Here is a 19,927-nt window from a genome sequence, read left to right as displayed (position 1 = left end):
TTGGCCATACTCAGGGTACATCCACTGAAATGAATGGACATGACTCACTTGGATCAATTATTTTAATAGGTCTGCTCTGATTTGGTCTTAGTTGGATACATTCCCATTGGTTTAGCTCAGTGACTTCTGTTTGATTCATACCATAAGCCCCTTCATTCCATTCTAACATGGAATTCATGTGACATTAATTCTAATTAGTTTTAAGAAAGAAAGAAAGAAAGAAAGAAAGAAAGAAAGAAAGAAAGAAAGAAAGAAAGAAATGTTTTTCAGTTGGCGTCCGCGCGCACACACACACATTGTTATTATACCTTTACATTAATTTCAAATTTATTTAAGAAAATCATCTAAGTTTCTGTTTTCATTCATGATAGGCATTTCAATGTATATTTTAGTATGTTCAAATCAGGGTTGTGTAGATAATTCTGTTTCTAATTTGTGTCGATTTCATTTGTGTCTGTAAGTAACTTCCAGCATTGTTCTGATTTTTGTTGTTGTTTAAAACCACATGCACCCAAATTGCATTATTTTCAACACACTTTCCCTCAAAAAGATGCATTTTTATATGCATCTTAAGCTAAAACATATGTGGTGGATTCATCAAAGTCATTGCAATTGTGCAATGAAACTCTGCTTCCACACTCACCAAATCTGCTCCATTAGGATCAGACAGCAGGTTCACCTTGTATCCTGGAATGACTTCTGGTCAAAGGTGGGAACCATAGGGTTGCTATTAGCAGATGTTGGCTTTAATCATATGCCACAGCACGCGCCCTTTTAATGAAATGATGTGAGTGCTGGCAAGGAACACAGCAACAGACAACATAGAGGATGAACATCTGCCTCAGTAGCTACTCAACACCTGTCATTCTTAAGTGGTGCCTCATTGTCCAGGGAGGGCCAAATGGAACTTGAGAAAAAGAGCTTGCAATGGAGACGTCTTCATTCACTCATTGACCTAATTAGATCTTAGATCTGGGATACCTGCTGCCCTCTAGAGTTTTGGACACCATTGGCCATGCTGGCTGTTCCCTGCTTCTGATCTAAGTGACCCATAAGACCATTGGGTCAGGAGTCTGAAATTACTTCTCTGCACCATTGCATCCATCAGTACCGTCCACCCTAAAGATGGGGAACCTGTGTCCTTCTAGACATTGTTGGACTCCCAATTCTTATCAAACTTCACCATTGGCCTTGCTGACTGGTGTTGATGGTATCTGCAGTTCAACTATATATGAAGGGACACAGGTTCCCCACCCCTAAAACAAAGAACTCTGTCCTTCCATAAGACCATTCAGAATCTAAAGTCACTTTCCTGGACCACTGCCTCCATAAGTACTGTTTACTCAGATGATGAGGAAACTGTGGCCTTCCAGAGGTTGGAAACATTGACAAAAAATAATGATTCTTGAGCATTTGGCTATATCACAAAGCACATCTCACTGGTTAAACGCACATTTGGCCACAAAATAGTTACAGCTTTTTATTGCATGCCCAGGCAGAGACCCCCGACTCCAAGAGCCACCTGAAAGAAATGAATGGTTCATGCCAATGTGTTATGGGATTAAATTGGCCACAGCTTTATTTAAAAATTCAGATATAGGAAGACCTTGGTTTAGGCATTGGGCGTGTATCTCTTCCAGTCCCTGCCGGGGATCTGGGGCATATCAGGGTAATCAGGTCTGTCTGGGAAGTGGGCGGCTCTGGGAGACGTTTGTTTATGCAGAGTGCCCACCCCCATTTTATTGCAATACTGGGGAGACCACTGACAACCTTTCAGCATATGGCCAGTGACTCCCCTCCGACTCAGCTGACTGAACACTCTCAGACACTCCCAACAGAGAGCATTCCACTCTCACTCCGCCCCTTTTAACTACGCAAAGAGCTCCGCCTCCCCCTGCCACAGATAGGTTCATTAGAACTGAGTTTGGTGGGAACCTCAAAGGGCTGTAACTTGGGGACATGGACCAGGAATTTCTGCTGTTGTCTCAGGAAACGGGGTGCTGCTCGCAGCCACGCAAAGGGTGCCCTCCGGTTGATGGCAGAGCGGTCATTACAGTGGGTCCCTTCCAACTCTACAATTCTATGATTATTTTATTTTATTTTATTTTATAAAATATTTATTAAATTTTTTTGAAATATAACAGTAAAAATGAAAAAGAAAAAAGAAAAATACAAAACAAAAACAGTTAAAAACATACATTTTTTCTTTTACTTATTTTCTTTTAGCTTATTTCCCGGACCTCCTCATACCTCCCTTTTTTGTATTCCACTTCAATTTATTGGTTCAGCAAATCCTTACCATTAGATTTTAACCCATTTATAACCCTTTTTTCATATTCTCTTAAATCATTACAGCTGGAAACCCCTTAGTTGCTATCCAACATCATTCTATCATTCATTAATTTTACAATATTTCTGTAGATAGTCTTTAAATTTCTTCCAGTCTTCTTCCACCGACTCTTCTCCCAGGTCTCGGATTCTGCCAGTCATTTCTGCCAATTCCATATAGTCCATCACCTTCATCTGCCATTCTTCCAAAGTGGGTAGATCTTGTGTCTTCCAAGTCTATGATTATTTTAAAGTCAGACTTGAAATTGGTGTGTGTTTAGTGTATATTATATTTCTTATGGGAAACCTATGACCACTGGAAATAATTGGTAGGGAGTCAAAAGTTTTTTTCTAGAAATAAAATCCTCAGGCTCTGGATGGAGGTTAGAAGCTCATCTGACGCCCATTCATTTGTTCTTCTCAACATAATCCTTTTCAAAGCAATCCTATAAATGACTCCTTTGGACAGGAGGGAGAATGACAGGGTTAACTACTGTTGAATATATTTAATTACATACATTTAAAAATGAAGGATGTCCACACAGTCAAGCATGCATGCTGGATGACGGTGCGGTAGAGGCCAACCATTGAGGATTAAGGGAGATGTCAGCATTCTTGAGTCATGCCTCACTGCTGGGGGAAGGTTCTACAGAGCCGTATAAAAAGCCCCACCCCCAGCAGTTCTTCACACAATCACTGGATCCTAAACTCACGCCAACTCCTCCTGCTGAACAAGGTAAGTCAATGAGCAGAGTTTGCTCATTGTTGTTGCTTTCTTGACCACAGGGGAGCTAAGGTCTCCCAACGTCTCTGATCTTGCAAAGGCACTAGCTCGCACCATTGATTTTATGCTTGGGAACCATTCTGGGCCTCTTGCCACATTATGGGCAGACTATCCCTGGGTTTAGGTAAGGTAAAAAGGTAAAGGACCCCCGGATGGTTGTTGTTTAGTCGTTTAGTTGTGTCCGACTTTTCGTGACCCCATGGACCATAGCACGCCAGGCCCTCCTGTTATCCACTGCCTCCTGCAGTTTGGTCAAACTCATGCTGGTAGCTTTGAGAACACTGTCCAACCATCTCGTCCTCTGTCCTCCCCTTCTCCTTCTGCCCTCAATCAGGGTCTTTTCCAGGGAGTCTTCTCTTCTCCAAAATATTGGCACCTCAGCTTCAGGATCTGTCCTTCCAGTGAGCACTCAGGGCTGATTTCCTTAAGAAATGGATGGACTTAACCTGGATGGTTAAGTCCAGTCAAAGGCCACTATGGGGTTGTGGCACTCATCTCGCTTTCAGGCCGAGGGAGCCGGCGTTTGCCCACAGACAGGTTTTTTGGTCATGTGACCAGCAGGACTAAACCACTTCTGGTGCAACAGAAAACTGTGATGGAAACCAGAGCACACAGAAATGCCATTTACCTTCCCGCCGCAGCGGTACCTTTTTATCTACTTGGACTGGCATGCCTTTGAACTGCTAGGTTGACAGGAGCTGGGACAGAGCAATGGGAGCTCACTGCATCATGGAGATTCAAACTGCTGACCTTCTGATTGGCAAGCCCAAGAGGCTCAGTCCCTTACCTTTCCCGCCCTGACCTGGCCACAGTGATCCATGCGACGGTCACTTCCAGGCTTGACTACTGTAATTTGCTCTACGCGGGGCTGCCCTTGGAGCTGTCCCAGAAACTCCAGCGGGTGCAGAATGCTGCAGCGAGGCTCCTCACGGGGTCTCTGCCATGGGGGCATATTCACCCAGTGCTTTTCCAGCTGTACTGGCTCCCAGTGGAGTACAGGGTCAGATTTAAGGTGCTGCTTTTGACCTTTAAAGCTCTTCATAGCCTCGGACCCTTGTACCTACGGGACCGCCTCTCCCGGTATGCCCCACAGAGAGCCTCAAGGTCCATAAATAGCAACACTCTAGTGGTCCCGGGCCCTAAGGAAGTTAGTTTAGCTTCAACCAGAGCCAGGGCCTTTTCAACACTGGCTCCAGCCTGGTGGAACGCTCTGCCTCATGAGACCAGGGCCCTGCAGGATCTGATTTCTTTCCGCAGGGCCTGTAAGACAGAGTTGTTCCACCTGGCCTTTGGCTTGGAGCCAATTTGATTCCCTCGCCTCCCCCTCCCCCTCTTTCTTCTTTCTTTTTCCTTTCTCCTCCTGTGATTAGGCTGTATTTTAATATTTTAATGTTTCAATATTTTAATGTTGTATTTTAATCTTGTTTTTAAGTTGTATTCATTCAACTTGTTTTTATTATTGCTTGTTAGCCGCCCTGAGCCCGGCCTTGGCTGGGGAGGGTGGGGTATGTATAAATAAATAAATAAATAAATAAATAAATAAATAAATAAATAAATAAATAGACACCCACTTCCAAGGGTTTATAACAAAGCAACATTCCAGACTCTGTCTATCCCGTATTATTTCTCAAGTAAAACCTTGTAGATGTAAAGCCACAGAGACTTCAGATCTAAACTTTGAAGGGTAGCAGCCAATGGAGTTTCTAGGTGCACTAAGAGCACTGCTGAGCATAGAAACATTAATTCCAAATCCCACTTTTGCCAGTCTCCGCAATGCAGGGCAGGGATGCGGGTGGCGCTGTGGGTAAAACCTCAGCGTCTAGGACTTGCCGATTGCATGGTCGGCAGTTCGAATCCCTGCGGCAGGGTGCGCTCCCGCCATTCGGTCCCAGCGCCTGCCAACCTAGCAGTTCGAAAGCACCCTTGGGTGCAAGTAGATAAATAGGGACCGCTTACCAGCGGGAAGGTAAACGGCATTCTGTGCGCTGCGCTGGCTCACTAGATGCAGCTTGTCACGCTGGCCACGTGACCCGGAAGTGTCTGCGGACAGCGCTGGCTCCTGGCCTATAGAGTGAGATGAGCGCACAACCCTAGAGTCTGGCAAGACTGGCCCGTACCGGCAGGGATACCTTTACCTTTACCTTACAATGCAGGGCACTGACATGTAGATAGTTTAATGTGTCTGAGGATGATGTGGTTGGTTCAAGGGCAATGTCTTCTTCCCTTTCAGCTCTGCCTTCCTTCCCCACTGCAAATATGTCGTGCTGTTCCCAGTGTGGCTGCTCTGGCTGCTGCTGCAAGCCGTCCTGCTGTTCCCCCTGCTGCTGCTGCTCCCCCTGCTGCTGTGGTCAGTCTTGCTGCAGCGGCTGCTGTGGAGGACAGTCCTCCTGCTGCTGTTCCCCCTGCTGTGGTTCCGGGTGCTGTGGGTCTTCCTGCTGCGGTTCCACATGCTGCTTTCCCAAGCAATGCAGGTGCTGAAGGATGCCAAGGGATGCTCTGAAGGCAAGCAGGTGTCTATGGCTTGTGGTCCAGAGCCACCACCATTACCAACACTATCAGCATGATAGCACTGGTTTCAGTGACCTATGGTTGACTCCTTGCTGAGCTCAGTGTCTCAACTCTGTACCTTCCTTTCCTCCCCACCCCCACACATTGTAGATTCCTCTCTTCTTTCTTTACCCTTCACAATGAAATTCCCCAAGGTATTTCTAACAGTGTCCCCATGACCACCTCAATGAGTGGGATGCTCACCTTTCTGTCTCTTCTCTTCTCCTTCCTAACTCCTCTATTGTTGTAGCATGTAGTTGCCCGCATGACGATGAATAAAATGGTAAACTATCATACATAGTCTTATTTTAATTTGTTGCATGCATACACATCTCCAAGAGTGCTGCTGTGAACCCAGGTGCAAAAAATATCGAGTATTAAGGTGGAGAAGAAAGTGAAATACAGTGGTACCTTGGTTTACGAACTTAATCCGTTCCAGAAGTCCATTCTTAAACCAAAGCGTTCTTAAACCAAGGCATGCTTTCCCATAGCAGCGGGGGACTCAATTTACAAATGGAACACACTCAACAGGAAGAGGAACATGTTCTGCTTCCAAGGCAAAGTTCACAAACCAAAACACCTACTTCCAGGTTTGCAGCATTCTTAATCCAAGTTGTTCATAAACTAGACTGTTCTTAAACCAAGGTACCACTGTATTTGGATAACAAATAAGAAAGCTAATCTGATCCAGAACAATTAAGTGGTTGTGTGGAGTAAGATTGGACAAGGTATGGATACATGGGGGAGGATGAAATTCTCTTTATTGGGTAGGATTTTGGTGGTAAAAATTAAGGGTGGGGAGACCTTCCAACAGTTCAATGTGCATAAGGAGTGCATGCTTTGGATGCAGGCCATACCAATTCCAATGTATTGCATATTCAACTTGAGGGATCCAGGACCTGAGTTCTTGAAGAGCTGCTCCAAGCTGACATAAATGATGCTGGGCTAAATGGACAAACAATGTGAATGTGCTGCGAAGGAGCTTTGTATGCTCTTTCACACATATTATATATATTGACTGTACAGGGTTTAGCAGTCAGAGCTTCCTTAACTCATCCGTCATTGTCGGAGTCAGTTGACTTGAATAGATTCTTTTTCCAGCTGAAGCAAGCCAGTCTCCACCTCTTCCCCCACCTCTTTCTGGTTTCTAAAGGACTCAGTCTCCTCCTCTGGAGTCAAGCCTAACCCCCTTTTTTTCTCCTGCATCCTGTTCATTCAGCTCTGTGTTACTTTCAGAACTGACAGGCTGCATTCCTGAGTGAGATAGGCTTATCTCGCTTTCACTGTGTGAAGGAATCAGGTTTCTACTCCTCTGTGGCTCTCTTCCCTCCTCTTCGGATTCCTCTCTGTCTGCCAGAATGGGAACATCCCTGACATGTAGCGTGGGGTGGTGGTGCCAGAGGGGCTGTGGCCCTAGGTGTGGATTTTTGAGAGGGCGTGAAGCAGGTAACCTCACACAGCTGCTCTCCCAGTATGGCCCGGTTCTCCTTTCTTGATGTCTGAGGAACCAATGCTCATGGAGAGAACCAGGCCGGGCTATGCTGAGGATGCTGACTTTATGCCCACCAAGTGTCATGTTGGATGGCTGGGCTTTCTCCGATTAGGGCCCTTCAACTGAACATACCAATGTTTTGTTAGAATTCCTGATCTATGGTTGCAATCATAGGATTCAGTTACAGATAGGTAGCCGTGTTGGTTTGCCATAGTCAAAATAAAAAAAATTCCATGCATGCACACGAAAGCTCATACCAAGAACTAACTTAGTTGGTCTTTAAGGTGCTACTGGAAGGATTTTTTTTATTTTAATCATAGGATTGTTTGTCTATGGTATATGTTTTGACTCCACAGAGTGGGGAGTGATGGAGAAAGGATGTTTGTGTTACTGTGTTCCGTGAAGTAGGACTATTGTCCTTTGTTCTTTTGCTCTTTGCTGACGGATGCTACAGAGAGAGAGGGAGCCATGTTGCAGTGCTCCGTGTGTGTTTATATGTAAATAAAGTAGATTAGCCAAAATGCTGAGTTGCTGAGGTCTGTCACGCATGATGTGCAACTCTGCAGATCCCTAAGTGTGCCAGTGTCAGTTGGCATCGGTCGCTGTGATGTTCGGGCTGAAGAAAGCTTTTGAAGCTCCCGAACGATTGACCAGGCAGGAGAGAACATGCCAGTTGGGCCTGTGTCTCTGCCAGGGTCCTACTCGAGTGTAGGCTGCACTCCTGACATGTTTGAGATCTGTTACCTCTAGTTGGCAGGCCACAATTCCTCCATAAAAACGTTCTCTTTCCAAATGGAATCCAACCATAACCAGCCCTACTCACAAGCCTCCACTGATGTTGTTTTTATCTAGAGGGAACATTTCTCAGAACTCTAAAATGCTTCTTCTTTGCTTCAGTTGAGGATAGAGATGTGTCGGGGATGTGGCTGAATAGAACACCTGGGAAGAGTCAGACTCTGGAGATGAAGGACTGACAGTACAAAGGGAGCCAGAGTCTGACTGGAAGCGAGAGATTGTAGCAGGAGTGGGTTAGTTTGGCCCCCCTTTATCAAGAGTTCCCAGACTCGGAGAGCTCACAGGCAGAAGGAGGGGAGGAGATAGAAGACATTGAGGGGGTTGCTATGCAACCAGGAGGGAGACAGTGTTTGGAGGAATTGTCGTTTGATAGCGTGGTGGGGGAGTTCACCCACCTTCTCCTCGAACCAGAAGAGCTGAAAGGGTTAAGATGCGAAGGAAGTACAAAAGAGGAAGGACTGGACTTTGGCTCCCTACGTGTTGCTACAAGGGCGGAGAATCAGAGTGACCAAGTCTTAGCTAATGGCGGCAGGCCCGGAGCTGCTCTCTGGATGTAAATTGTAAATAAACGTACATAAAACTGCCAGAGACTCATTAATTCTTATCGGAGCTTGCTTGCCTGCCTGAGATCAGTGTTTGTGTGGATATGTGTAGAAACCAGCCTCCTGAATATAGATAACATTTGCATCCATTGTTCTGCTCACTTTTGCCTCTGAGGCTGTCCAGGTAACCTCGGAGATTTTGCTCAAAAGAGAAGGAAGACCCCTTGGTCGCAACCCTCTGCATTATTTCATGGAGCTACTGCAATTTCCCACATATCAAGGTGAAAGAAGGCAAGAAGATGACATAGATGCTTTGGGATTTTTATTACTTGCTGTGAATTCGGTTAGATTTTGTATCCACAGAGGAGTGATTCAAAGAGAAGAAAGGAAAGAGAGATAATCCTATGATAAAGAGAACTTGTGTGGCATGCCTCATTAAAGGACAACAAAGTAAAGAGAAGATGAGAAGAATTTAGGGTTCAACAAGGAGGCAGGTGCAAATGTAACACTTAGGCACTGGTGGATTCGAGGCATCAGGCAGCGCTGATGAGGCAGCAGGTCTCAAGACTGAATTTCTTCAGCACCAGCCTCCTTGCCTAGGGTAGCAGCAAGAGGAACCACCACTGCTGGAGCCGCCTTGCCTAGGGCAGCAGCAAGAGGAACCACCACTGCTGGAGCCGCCTTGCCTAGGGCAGCAGCAAGAGGAACTGCCACTGCTGGAGCCACCTTGCCCAGGGCAGCAGCAAGAGGAACCACCACTGCTGGAGCCACCTTGGCTAGGGTAGCAGCAAGAGGAACTGCCACTGCTGGAGCTGCCTTGCCTAGGGCAGCAGCAAGAGGAACCACCACTGCTGGAGCCTCCTTGCCTAGGGCAGCAGCAAGAGGAACCACCACTGCTGGAGCCACTACTACCAGAACCACAGCAGGGGCAGCAGCAACAGGGGCAGCAGCAGCAGCAGCAAGGACAATAGCTGCAGCAGCAGGGGGAGCAACCACAACAGGAGCAGCACGACATCTTAGCAACGGAGAAGGAAGGCGGAGCTGAAAGAAATCAAGGGATTCCCCATTAAGCACACACAACGTCCTCAGGCATATTGGAAACACATTAGATACACGTTCTGCATTAGGAAGTCCAATAGAGAAATGATTTTCAAATATTGTCCTCCCATCTCAGCGATCCTAAAAGTGCGTTTTTTGTTGTTACACTTTTGCTTGGGTTCTTTTTAAAAAAATAAATAAATTATTGATACACCAAAAAAGAAAAAGACAAGACAAAAAAATACAAACAAAACAGTGATAAAGGCAATCTTAGTTACAAATCAATAAAGCAAAAAGTGGTCCTTGGAATATAGACCCCCACCTCCCGTCCATTCCTTATTTCAATTATCTATTATTTGTTGCCAATACACGTTTTTATCTTACATTAACTAATTATTGATTTATCTTAGATTTCAGATCTTTCTTAAATCTACTACTAAAGTTATTCAAACACTGCGACAGAGTTTCAGCTACTGTAGCTGTTTTTCAAATAAACTTTGAAGACTTCCCATTTTGAGATAAATTCCTGTTTTGATTGGTTCTTTATTTTTTTCTGATAAACTATCTAACTTCACTTTTGCTTGGCTTCAATATTGTCCTGGCTACGTTACCTCTACCTTTCTACTTGATTGTTCGCAGGCAATCTAGAGCATTGTAGCTTTATTTGTTCAATTTTTATTCATTAAATTTGTATACCCCCTTCATCTGAAGACGACAGGGTGGTTCACAGCATAAAAATACAAAATGGCGGGGGGGGGGATACATAACAAAACAGAAACAGTCAAATAACCCCTATACAACAAACCCATTTAAGAGGCCATAAAACGTTTAATCAGCCAAAGGCCTGGCGACAGAGAAATGTTTTCGCCTGGTCCCTTAAGATATGTAGTGAAGGCATCAGGCAAGTCTCTCAACAGACAGCATCCCACAAATGGGGAACCAACTCAGAAAAGGACCATTCTTGTGTTGTCATCCTCCAGAGGTCTCTTGGAGGGGGAACACAAAGAAGGACCTCAGATCATGATTGCAGGCTCTGAGTTAGTTTAAATTGGGGCTGGTGGTCCAGTGCCAGATTTACGTATAAGTTAAACAAGCTATTGCTTAGGGCCCCGCTCTTTTGAGCACCCCCAAAAAAATTTAAAGGAACAAACAACTGGGGGTACATTTCCAAAATATAAGATAAAAAATAAAAAATAAAATCTACATACAGCAACAGTGTTTTGTGTTGTGTAGGCTCCTGTGATGTAAGTCATGGGCCTTGTCTGCTAACCTGCTTCCTAAAATATCACTGGTTTGCTCCTTTCTATATATATAGGGTGCCTATATTCTGCATGGACTGGTTGCATGGCAACACATGCAAATGGCTTTAGATTCCTATTAGGTCCATAGATTACCATATAGCATATATTCAACACAAAAAACAGCGGCAGACAGCTGGACATATAAAGGGCCCCATTACCTGCAGTAGCTTAGGGCCTCATCAAACCTAAATCTGGCCCTGAGGTGGTCTCTGAGGTGCTGCAGTCCTGAGACATTTAAAGGTTTAAAGCCAGCACTTTGAACTGGACCCAGAAACTAACTGGTAGTCAGTGCAGTTTGGCCAGGATTGATGTAATATACTCAAACCACCTTGCTCCAGTGAGGAACCTGATGTAAGTCTTGGGTTAGAATTGGAATCTGTACAATTATGCTTCCCTCTAGCAACATCTCCTCAAAGGGCAAAATATCAAGATATCAAAATATCAAGAAGGACACTGATAATAGTCAGGCTGTGCAAAAGCAGAGTTGCAAGAATACTACTTCAATAACTTTTGTTTCCCCTCAAATAAGGACATAGCAGAAATGAACAAAACTGGAATGGGGCTCACCTGTAGTAGAGTTTGTTGCGATTATCGGATCCAACGAGTGAGTGAATAACTCCTGGATTGTGGATCTTTTATAGAGATCTGTGCATCCTTTCCCAAGTGATGAGGCACCGCACAAGAATGACGAGGTCTCCAAATATTGTCCTCCACAACACCATCATCCGGTGCGTAATCCTGGACTGTGTTCCTACCCTACCTTTTTGAGTGTATGTGATTAAAGCTATTTTGCAGTAACTAACACTGTGATTCTCCATCCTGTCCAAAGGGGGCATTTATAGGGCTGCCTTAAAGAACAATTATGTCGAGATGAATGGAGTTTGTATGCATTTGTCTTGTCCCTGAGATCCAGAGCCTAAGGATTTTGTTTTGTTTTGTTTAAGATCACGACCTTATTTTTTTACTATCCTCCGAAGCATAATTTCTGCTGCTCCAGAGAAGCGGACACGGAGCAATGGATCCAAACTACAAGAAAGAAGATTCCAACTAAACATTAGGAAGAACTTCCTGACAGTAAGAGCTGTTCGGCAGTGGAATTTGCTGCCAAGGAGTGTGGTGGAGTCTCCTTCTTTGGAGGTCTTTAAGCAGAGGCTTGACAACCATATGTCAGGAGTGCTCTGATGGTGTTTCCTGCTTGGCAGGGGGTTGGACTCGATGGCCCTTGTGGTCTCTTCCAACTCTAGGATTCTATGATAATAAAGCACTTGGGATGATGACTCCAGGCCAATCTTGTTTAAGGTTTACCTCTTTTTTTCTTCATAATTTGTGGAGGTAGAGCAAAAGGAGGGGTCTCCGAAGTTCAGTGTGAGTTCTGATGTGAGGGGAGATTCTTTTTTAAAGTGACGCAGAGGAGGTTGATGGCGTATGGTGGCAGCGCAATTTTTCTCAGTGATTCAAGAGCAGGGAACCACAGGACTGTGGGGCTAATTAGGTTAAGTATGTGTTCCAATTCAGCCCATGGGGCCTTCCCCCCACAACTGCACCCACCTGCCCCACACATGACCTCAAAATCAAGAGGAAGCACAGTTGTCAAAACAAAATCAGAAGCCTTTGGGTTTACAATGGTTCTTAGCCCAGAGTTGCTTGAGATAATCTTGGTTCATCTGATGAGTGATGACAGCAAGCCTGTGGTACATAAGCTGATTGATGATTCATGCAGGGATCCCAACTTGAATAAAATATTGGGGGGGGGGGGTAAGCCCTGCCCTGCATAATCAATCACATGACATAGTGCATGGACACTATTTGAATGGCAAAGCACATCAACTTTTGGGGGCCCCTCAAATGTTTTATTGGGGGGCTGAAGACCTCTAGGAGTTGGCTCCTATGGATTCAAGGATGGAAGGATAGATCAGTTGGAATGCCCTCTATTTCTCTATTTTTCTAATCTTATGATAAGCAAAGACAGCAAGCCTGAGATACATTAGACTCTGAACCAAGGATGGCTGACTGTCAACTTCAAATTCTCCCCAGTTCATTTTTTCCCCAATCTTATTTCCAGTTCTCTGCATTCCTACATAAGTTTCTTTTTTCTTTTATTTAAGTTCTTGGTGAACTCATCATCAAATTTATCCTAATATACACATTTTGGGGAAGAATCCCTCACTAATACTATTTTTGCATGTTATTTTTACTGTTAGGCACATTTTAATGAAAACTTTAGCCTTGTATGTGCATTTTTCGTACATGTTTATTTACTGGAGCACTGCACTGCAACATTCAAAGAGGCACAGATTTTGAAGAGCGGCTGTGTTTCAATTCACAAAATACTTCTGGAAGGGAAGCAATTTGATAGCTTTTCCTTTAAATGTGAACGGAATTAAATTTCTCCCCCATTGCCCACACTCTCTCTATCCTATTATGTATTAGATAGATAATTTATTACGGTCAAAGACCAGCTCACATAACATAACACAATAAAAACAGCGTTCATAAAGATAAAATATACAATCGGAGCAGATTGCAGCAATAGCTCATGAGTTAAAATTGAGATATATACATACACCTGTACAACTGAGATTTGGGCTACCGTAAAAAAAAAGGACCCTGAGGCACCCCAAAGGGAGACTTCAGCATTTCCCTAGTAAGCTATTTTATTCTAGAGGATGATCTGTGCCTACAAATCTGGGTGCAGAATCTGGCTACCAGCCAGGTCGTCTTGTGATCTTTGCCTAAGAGGAGAGAATTAAGTTTAGACTTCTCTGAAAGACCGGTGAGCCTCTTCAGCAAAGGATCAGTGGTGTCTCTACAGATCTCAGCATAAAAAGGACATCTAAAAAATATATGTTTGGGGCTTCCTATTTCCCCTACAGTTCGAAAGCACATCAAAGTGCAAGTAGATAAATAGGTACTCCGGCGGGAAAGTAAACGGCGTTTCCGTGCGCTGCTCTGGTTCGCCAGAAGCAGCTTTGTCATGCTGGCCACATGACTGTGGAGCTGTCTGCGGAGTGAGATGAGCGCACAACCCCCAGTCGGTCACGACTGGACCTAATGGTCAGGGGTACCTTTACCTTTACCTTTATTTCCCCTAATGGGCAGGCGCAAAGTCTCTGTGCCTACAGGACTCTTCTATAGGAGCCTTCCAGAACCGGTGAGGGCAAGGCCGAGCTTCTAGCAAGAGTGAAAGCCCTTCTTGCGTTTCTGGATGTGAGGAAATAGAGATATGCTGCTGGAGCGGCTACGTGTCTCCTGTTTTCTATGATTTTATAATCAGGGACCCTTGAACAGTCCTGTTGTCTCTCTATGTCCATGATTCTTTGCCTGACCACGGATCTAGCTTATCCTATTATGTATTTATTTATGACTGGAAAAACATTAGATAAAAACGATCATATATGCTGCTCCCCATGTGGCTAAACATTTATGTATGATATCTATGTCTGAGTGCTCTGTGGCTGGTTCACAGGCAAGATCTTGCTTTCCTTCAGCTCTGCCTATCCTCCCCATCACAAAGATGCCATGCTGTTGCAGGTGTGGCTGCTCTCCCTGTTGCTGTGGTGGCTGCTGCAAGCTGTTATACCCCCCCACACACACACACACACTGTGGTTCTGGTTATTGTGGCTGCTCCAAATGCTGCTATCTAGAGCAATGCAAGTGCTGAAGAACCCCGAGGGAAGCTCTTAGTGCAAACAGGGAGCTGGCAGCTTGACAAATTACCCCACACCACCACCTCCACCACCAGTGCTTGCTGACTTCTGACACTCATTAATTTCCCAAATTCAGTGCCTTAAGCATTGCACCTGCCTCCTTTGATGAACAGCAATTTCTTCTCACCTTCTCCTTAGTTCCCTTTGATGTGCTTGAGAAGGAGAATTGCTTGTCGTACATCTGAAAGGCTCATCATTTTGGAAGATGCGACACTCTCTCTTCCCTTTCATGTGTTTGAGTACCTCTCTTGTTTACTAAAAGTATATATATAATCTCCAAACAACAGTGCTCAGTTTTGTGGTATTCCTCTGCTGTAAGATGGAGGTAGGTGATATAAATCAATGAATGAATAATATTATTTTCATGTGGAAATTAACACCATCAAGTACTGGCTTCCAAAGGGCTGTCAGGCTGGGAAAGGCCAACAGCCAAATCCTTGGCTAGTGACCTTTCATTGTGCATAAAATAATAAGAAAGTGTTCTAGGTGAGTGGCAGAGCACATGATGTTCCAGGTTCATTCTCCAGAAACTCTACTTGGATGATTCCATGATTGCATGGAAGACATGTTAGCAGGGAAGAAGTCCCTCCATCTGATATCTTGGAGAGCTGTGAGAAACTCCATGGGTTCTACTGCTTACCCAACATTCAGTTTCCTCAGCTGAAGACTGTTAATTGAATTGAATTGGAGACTAGGGTGTCTTTAGAACATATGGCTTTATTTACACATATATACTACCTCAGCCCCTTCATGGATCACTGCCTTGTCATGGCAAAGGGGCTTGAATAACTCAGAGAAGCTATGAGCTATGCTGTGCAGGGCCACCCAAGATGGACAGGTCATAGCCGAGAGTTTAGACTAAATGTGATCCACCTGGAGAAGGAACTGGCAAACCACTCCAGTATTTTGCCAAGAAAACTCCATGGACATAAAAAAGGAGAAGCTTTGAGAAGAAAGTGAGAGTTTCCAAGACATGCTGTGGTTCATGGGGTCACAGAGAGTTGAACATGACTAAGACAACTAAACAACAACTACTACTACCTCAGCATGGGATTGCGGGGCACACAGCATTAACACTCCACAGGTCTTGTCTCTCTATCATCTTGATCCTTCTGGGATAGTTTATTCACCTTTGGTCCCCACCCCGCACTCAGCTCCCATTTATGTCTCCTAGAAGCTGTCAGTGTGCGACAGCAGCCACACTCCATGAATGGCGAAGATTGGTCAGCTAAACCAGTTGAGTGTATCCAATGAGGCTCAAACCCTCAGTGAGTTAGGGACTTCTCCTGCATGCAGAAACAGACTCTGCCACATTGAGTGGACAAGGCTAATAGTGGGCCCAATGGACAAGAAGGCAGTTTTTGTATGTCCTCTAGAGAGAAGTGTTGGGCAGATGGGGTTCTCCAACCTGGGAAGGTAGCCCATCCAGGAGAAGATAAGCCACATGACCTGTGCAAGAGCACAGCTGCCCCAAATTGGATGGACATCTGAGGGGTATGAGTTACGTGTGCAATGCATGTGCTCTGCCACTGGGCTACAGCCCTTACTCAATACTGTATGTGCAAATGGATATATGCAAAGGGAGAGAAATTGAAATTGACGTATCTTCCTATCTCTTGATCAGAATCTAGTCCACTGCACCGTAGGCTTGTTGCCATCAGTAATCTGCTGATCTGAGATGACTTCAAGGCTCTCTTGCCCAGGGTCAACTGGAACTCCCCTAGTAGGATTTGCTGAAATTAATTTGAAAATTGGGATGCAGAAAGGGGAGGTAAGGGGAAGTCGCTGAAATAAGGCTCAAGAAAAAAGGATTTGTAATTATACGTGTTTGTTTATGTGTGTGTTTGTTTGTGTTGTGTAATGTTTGTTTGTATAAAAATTGTGAAAAACTAATAAAAATTTTATTAAAAAAACAACAACAACTGGAACTCCCCTAAGGCTTCTGATTGTGCTTTGGCAGGTGCATTTTGACCTGACTCTGGTGTCATGTGTGCGACACATATGTGTGATTGAAGAGAAAGGCCCCTCGAGCTGAATTGGAATCCATAGTCGATCTAATTAGGCCCACAGCCCTGTGGTTCTCCACTCTGGAATTACAGAGAAAAATGTTGCTGTTACAATGAGTAATCAGCTTCCTATGCATCACTTTTTTAAAAAAACACAACAACACACACACAAACCCAAAAAAGCCAGGAGATGACCCCAATTTCAGAGACCTCTCTTTTTGCTCCATCTCCACAAATCATAAGGAAAACACTAAAGGCTTTTACAAGATTGGCTTTAAATCATTATAAAAAGTACTTTTTATATATCTCACACAGGGCAATAAAGCAAAAAAAAAGGTAATAATCTTATAAAACAAAACCCTTAGGCTCTGTCTCTAAGGGAGAAATGCACATGGCGTCTGTTATCCTCAACATAATTGGGTTTTTTTAAAAAAAATAAAAATAAAACACTATAAATGTTTGTGTTTTACCATGTTTCTTGATGCTGTGAACTGCACTGGGATCTACAGATGAAGAGTTGTCTGCAAATTTAAATAATAAATAATAAAGCCCCCCCTTTGGGACAGGATGGAGAATTACAGTGCTACTACTGCACAATAACTTTAATAACATACATTCCGAAATGAAGGATATGAACACAATCAAGAATTACGCACCGGATGATGGTGTTGTGGAGGACAGCACATGAAGACCTCGTCATTCTTGTGTCGTGCCTCATCACTTGGGAAAGGATGCACAGATCTCTATAAAAAGACCCACAATCCAGGAGTCCTTCACTCACTCATTGGATCCAACATCCACAACAAACTCTGCTACTGAATAAGGTGAGCTCTGTTCCAGTGCTTATTCCTTCTGGGTCTGTCCTTGTTTGTAGGGAAGCGAAGGTCTCGAGGAGGTACTCTTGCAACTCTGGCTTTGCATTTGCACTGCCTTTCTGTTTATCTCTTTGGTAAGAAATATTACCAAATATTACCAATATTATCTTACACAGGGATAGCTGAGGAGATGTGGCTGGAGGAAAGCCTAATTGTATAGATGCAAATTCTGTTCTCTCTTGCATGCAAAGGATCTAATGTCTCAAATAGGTCTTTTGGACACACATCGTTTTATCCAAAATGTGCATTTAGACACACAAATTGAACTCGCCTTAAGGCTTGGATTCTTTCAGCTATTAGGACTGGAAAAAATGCTGAATATTGTCTTGCGAAGAGTCGAAAGTAGATCTTTTTTTTTCCCCGACCAAGCATGCCATTTGATGTGTTATAGGACTTTATGGGCTCAGAGACGATCCTCTCAGATACACTACGCTGAGATCTAATGAAGTGTCAAAAGAAGTTCTGATGAGTTCTCTTTAAGCGTTACATCACTTGATGCAATGTGTAGTGAAGATACATCTCAGATCAGTCTAAAGTGATAATACTGGAATATTACTCACCCTTTAAACACTTACATTCATGAGAGAACCAGCATGGTCTGTGCCTCTCGGCAGACAGTAGAGTTCACGAAAGACCTGCTGTGCTATTGCTGAAATGGCTCTGGGCAGAGATTGACGCCCGGCACTCTGGATTTTCACAGGCAATCAAATAAAAGGGCAGAGGTGCACAGGGCAATATCACAGCTAAGCAGAATTGCAACATGAGCAGTCAAAATGCACTTGTAGGCTCACCGGGAATGAAAACATGTCAAAGGCAAGTCTCTGCTGGTCTTCCTAAATCAGGGCATGCATCTCATATGCTTTTTAATACGCCCGAGGATGTTGCGGTTGGTTAAATGGGAAACCCCTTGATTTCTTTCAGCTCCGCCTTCCCTCTTCGTTGCCAAGATGTCCTGCTCCTCCAATTGCTGCTGCTGTCCCTGCTCCTGCAAGTGCTGCTGCTGTCCTTGCTGCTGCAAGTGCTGCAGCTGCCCATGCTGTTGCTGCTCCCCCTCCTGTGGTTCTGGTTCCAGTGGTTCCAGTGGTTCCAGCGGCTCTTGTGGCGGCTCTTGTGGATCTTGCCGTTCTTGCAGTTCCCAGGGCTCTGGTGGCTCCGGTTCCAGTTGCTGCTATCCCAAGCAATGCTGGTGCTGAGGAACCTCTGAAGTGTTGAGAGCTGCTATCTCCTCGGTGCTGGCTGACACCTTCGATTCACCTTCATCTTTGTGCCTTAGCGTTCGCACCTGCCTCCACTGATCAGCCCTGGTTTATTCTCACATCCTCTTTATTTCACTCCGTCGTCCTTCCAGGAGGCATGCCTTTTGCGTAATCATTCTCATATTTGGTGGATGGGATGATATCCTTTCTTTCCTTTCCTCTCTCCGAATAGCCGTGGATACAAAATCTAAATGTATACATGGAAGCTAATAAAAAAAATCAAAAGCATATACATCGTCTTCTTGCCCTCTATCACCTCAGTATGTGGGAGATTGCAGTAGCCCCATCAGTTAAAGCAGACGTTTGGAACCTTGGTGGCTTCCTTCTCTTCTGGGCAAAATTCCCGAGGTCCTGTGCCAGTAGTGGGCACTTAATTCAATTCAATGGAATGCTCACCTGGTGCCTTCATTACATATCTTTAGACACCAGGGTGTGTGTGGAAATCCTCTTCTCCCAGGCCTTTGGCTAATTAAACAATATATGAAATAAAAAAATTCCTTCCAGTAGCACCTTAAAGAATCACAAAACAGAGAAACCAGTAGGAGAACACTTCAATCTCCCAGGACATTCTATACAAGATCTCAAAGTAGCTGTTTTACTACAAAGGAATTTCAGAAATAGACTGGAAAGAGAAGCTGCTGAATTGCAACTCATTACCAAACTCAAAACCATGGAGAGACCTGGTCTGAACAGAGACATTGGATTCTTATCTCATTATACATGACTAAGCCATTTCTCACCTTCTCACCCCTTGCCTTTTCCTGTAAGACCTATTACAGTCGTTAAGAGTCGTCAACAGGCTCATCTCAGCTACCTGCCAATCTCCCATTCCCACCACCCTTCTGAGTAATACCCCTCCCCACCTTCTCACTATATAGAAGGATCTGGCAACTTCTGTTTCAGTGTATCTGAAGAAGTGTGCATGCACACAAAAGCTCATACCAAGAACTAACTTAGTTGGTCTTTAAGGTGCTACTGGAAGGAATTTTTTTATTTTGACTATGGCAGACCAACACGGCTACCTATCTGTAACTTGAACAATATATGGTCTTTTAAACTGTAGTAGGGGTCGGTTGGTTGCTTGCTTGCTTGGTTGGTTGGTTCTTTTGGCTACCATGTTGCATATCCTTGTGTTTTTCTATTGTAAATCACTCCATGATCCTCAGATGAAGGGCTGTACTGTATAGAACTAATAAGAGCAAGAACAAGAGCAGCAGCAGCAGCAGCAGCAGCAACAACAACAACAACAGCAACA

At 44.3% G+C, this 19,927-nt stretch overlaps 3 long non-coding RNA genes across 3 annotated transcripts; 2 read left to right on the top strand and 1 right to left on the bottom strand.

The window, feature by feature from the left end:
* The first annotated feature begins 3,020 nt into the window (after nt 1-3,020).
* Nucleotides 3,021-5,953, top strand: LOC310695130. Its single transcript, XR_014519942.1, has 2 exons — nt 3,021-3,064; nt 5,343-5,953. It is a non-coding gene; the product is annotated as an uncharacterized lncRNA (long non-coding RNA).
* A 2,842-nt stretch (nt 5,954-8,795) lies between these two features.
* Nucleotides 8,796-11,479, bottom strand: LOC310694385. The gene is made up of 2 exons (XR_014519645.1): nt 11,395-11,479; nt 8,796-9,529 (listed from the first exon to the last, which is right to left on the bottom strand). It is a non-coding gene; the product is annotated as an uncharacterized lncRNA (long non-coding RNA).
* Nucleotides 11,480-17,251: 5,772 nt separating this feature from the next.
* LOC310694373 lies at nt 17,252-18,896 on the top strand. The gene is made up of 2 exons (XR_014519633.1): nt 17,252-17,365; nt 18,338-18,896. It is a non-coding gene; the product is annotated as an uncharacterized lncRNA (long non-coding RNA).
* The last annotated feature ends 1,031 nt before the right edge of the window (nt 18,897-19,927 follow it).

Source organism: Podarcis liolepis, assembly GCF_965112155.1.
Source record: "Podarcis liolepis genome assembly, chromosome: 15".
Classification (NCBI taxonomy): domain Eukaryota; kingdom Metazoa; phylum Chordata; class Lepidosauria; order Squamata; family Lacertidae; genus Podarcis; species Podarcis liolepis.
This window is presented reverse-complemented; position numbering and strand designations above follow the sequence as displayed.